The sequence below is a fragment of the Marmota marmota genome, unplaced genomic scaffold (assembly GCF_001458135.2).
Source record: "Marmota marmota marmota unplaced genomic scaffold, marMar, whole genome shotgun sequence".
Classification (NCBI taxonomy): domain Eukaryota; kingdom Metazoa; phylum Chordata; class Mammalia; order Rodentia; family Sciuridae; genus Marmota; species Marmota marmota.
Window position 1 is genome coordinate 39,801 of NW_026007803.1, and position 3,980 is coordinate 43,780.

Sequence of the window (3,980 nt, forward strand, 5' to 3'; positions counted from 1 at the left end):
AGGCTTAAACCTAACCCTTTCACTAACTCTAACCCTATCAATTACCCTACACCTAACCTGAACCCTAAACCTAACCCAATCATACCATATCCCTAACCTTAATGCTGATTTGATCCCTAATCCTAAACCCTAACCTAAACCAAACCTGAAACCTGATTATAACCCTAATAATACCCCTAGCTCTAAACCTAACCCTTACCCTAGACCTAGTCATAAATCTAACCCTCAATCTATCTCTAACCATAACCCTAGACCTGACACTAGCCCTATCCCTAATTCTTGCCATAACCCTAAAACAAATCCTAGCCCTCATTCTAGCCCTAAACCTAGCCTTATTACTAACCCAAAACATAATCCTAGCCCTAACCATAATTCTAACCTTCGACCTAGCCCCAACACTAGCTATAAATCCATCCCTTCCCCTAAACCTAACCCTATCCCTAAACCTAAACCTAAGCCTAAAACTAGGCCTAACCCTAGCACAAACCTTAGACCTAATCCTAGCCCTAATTTAGCACTAAACCTTACCTAACCCTAGCCCTAAGACTAACTCTAACTCTCGCCCTAGTCCTATTCCTAGTTCTAACCCCAACCGTTACCATAACCCTAAAACTTGCCCTAACCTTAGCCCTAACCCAAGCCCTAGCCATAATCCTACATCTAATCCTAACTCTAAATGTAACCCTAAACCTAAGCCTAAATCTCTCACTAAAACAAGCTGTAACACTAACACTAATCCTAAAACTAGCCCTAACCTAGCCCAAGCCCTACAACAAAACAGAGCCATAGCCCTAACCCTAACATTTAACCTAAACCAAACCCTAAGCCTACACCTAGCCCTAAACCTAGCTCTAATTTGAGTCCTATCCCTAACCCTAAAACTAACCCTGACCCTTACTCTGACCCTACACTAACTCTAGCTCTAAACATCACCCAAAACCTAAACCGAACCCAAACACTAGACCTAGCCCTAACCCTAACCCTAAAAATAGCCCTAATCGTAACTCTAATTCTTACATTAGCTAGCCCTAACCATAGCAGTAACCTAACCAAAAACCTATCCTAATTAGAGCTCTAACACTAGCTTTAACACTAACAATAACCATAACCCTAGCTCTAACACTTACCCTAAACCTCATGCTAACCTTAACCCTTGCAATAACCCAAACCTAACACTAACCCTAGCCCTAATCCTAACAATAACCCTAGCCCTAAACCTAGCTCTAATCCTATCATTACCTTAACCCTAACCTGAACCATAATGCTAATCCTAGGATAACCTAACCCTATTCCTAACATTAAACCTATCCATTACACTAAAACTAACTTGAACCCTAAACCTAACCATATCCATAAACCTAATCCTAACCCTAACGCTAATTTGAGCCCTAACCTTAAAAATTAACCTAATCCAACCCAGAACCCTGTACCTTATCCTAATAATGCCTCTAGCTCTAAACCTTACCCTAAACCTTAACCTAACCCTTACATATACCTAGCCATAATCCTAACCCTAAAATTTTCTCTAACCATAATCCTAGACCTGACATTAGCCCTAGCATTAATGAAGCCCTAACCCTAACACAAACCCTAGCCCTAATCCTACCCTAAACTTAGCTTTAATCCTAACCCTAACTCTAGCGCTAGCCCTAACCCTAATTTTAACATTTGCCCTAGTTCTAAACCTAGTGATAACATCATGCCTAACCATAACCCTAACCCTAACCCTAGTCCTAATTTAGGTTTAGCCTTAATACTAACCCTAGCTCTAAATCTAGCCCTAATAAAGCCCTAACCCTAACCCTACCAAACTCTAACCCTAAGACTAACTCTAACTCTCGCCCTAGCCCTATCCCTAGATCTAACCCTATCCCTTATAATAACCCAAACCCTAGCCCAAACCCTAGCTGTAACCTAGATCTATCCTTAACCATAAGCCTAAACCATACCCTAACACTAGCTCTAACCCTAATGCTAATTTGAAAACTAGCCCTAACCCTATCCCTAGCCCTCAAGCAAAACCGAGCCATAGCACTGACCCTAACACTTAACCTAAACCATAGCCTAAACCTACACCTAGCTCTAACCCTAGCCCTAATTCAAGTCCTAACCCTAACCTTAGAACTAATACTTACCCTGACTCTGACCCTAACACTGACCCTAGCTCTACACATCACCCTATCCCTAAATTTAATCCTAACACTACACCTTGCCCTAAAACTAACCCTAAAACTAGCCCTAATTGTAATGCCAGTTCTTACATTAGCCATAGCCCTAAACCTAACACAAAACCTAGCCCTAATCCAAGGCCTAACCCTAGCTTTAACTGTAACCCTAACCCTGGCTCTAACCCTAAACCTATCCCTAGTCCTAAACCTAGCTCTAACCCTATCCCTTACCCTAGGCCAAACCCTCACCCTATTGCTACCCTAGTCCTAACACTAATTTTAAACCTACCCCAAACCCGAACTTTATTACTAGTCCTAACCCTAGCCCTCATTCTAGCTCTAAACTTAACCCAAACCCTAACCCTAACCCTGACCCTTATTCTGACCCTAACACTAAAGCTAGGTTTAAACCTGACCCTAACCACTATCTGAAACCTAACACTAGCCCTATCAGTAAACCTATACCTAAACTTAACACTAACACTAGCCCTAGACCTAAACCTAATTCTAAATATAGACATAACCCTAGCCCTAGCCCTAACAATAACCCTTAACCTAAACCAAACACTAACCCTACCCCTAGACCTAACTCTAGTCCACATTCTGGACCTAACCCTAAACCTAATCCTAACCTGAACCCTGACACTTACAGTAACAAAAACCCTAGCTCTAAACCTTATCCTAACCCAAAAACTAACCCTAACACTAGACGAGCCCTAAATCTAGCCATAACCATAACTCTAGCTCTTAAATTACTAATACACCTAACACTAGCCCTAAACTTCACACAAATCCTAGCCCTAATTGTAGCCCTAACCTAACCCTAAACATAACCCTAATCCTAAACTTAGCCCTAAACCTAACTTTAACCCTCGTCCTAAAGCTAACCTTAACCCTCGTCCTAGCTCTAAACCTAGCTCAAACCCTTAACCTTACCACAAACATAACCCTAGCCCAAACCCCAAACCTCACCCTAACCCTAGCCCTAATCCTAACCTTAACCATAGATCAAACCCTAGTTCTAACTCTATCCACTACCTTAACCATAACACTAAACCTAATGCTAACCCTAGCCCTAACCCTAATCCTAACCCTATCCTAGCCCTGACTATAACCCTAACCCTCACTCGATCCCTAAACCTACCTCAATCCCTAACCCTTAAACTTAAGATAACCCTAACTTTAACTGAAGGCTTAACCCTAAACCTAACACAATTCTAATCTTAACCTGAACCCTAGCCATAACCCTAGCTCGAACCCTACCCATTACCCTAACCCTAAACTTAACCCTAATGATAACACTAGACCTGAAGCTAAACATACCCTAAACTTAAACATAAACCTAACCCTAGAACTAACAGTGAACCTAACCCTAATCCTAACCCTAAGGTAGCTCAAATCCTAACCCCAACCCTAAACCTAACCCTAACTCTAATCTAAACTTATCTCTAACTCTAACCAGACATCTAAACTTATTACTGTAACCCTAATAATAACCCTAGCCCTAACCCTAACACTAACCCTAACACTAACCATGACCATAACCCTGGCACTAACCTTACCCTAGCACTAACCCTAGCTCAAACCCTACACCATTCCCGAAACCAAATCCTAACCCTAACCTTCGTCCTAACCCTGACCATAACCCTAACTCTAGCCCAAATCCTAACCATAACCCTAGTCCTAACCCTAGGTCTCACCCTATAAATTACCCTAAAGATACCATAACACTAATGCTACCCTTAGGCCTAACCCTAAACCTATCACAAACCAAAACCATATCCATTACTCTAAACCAAACCTGAAACCTAA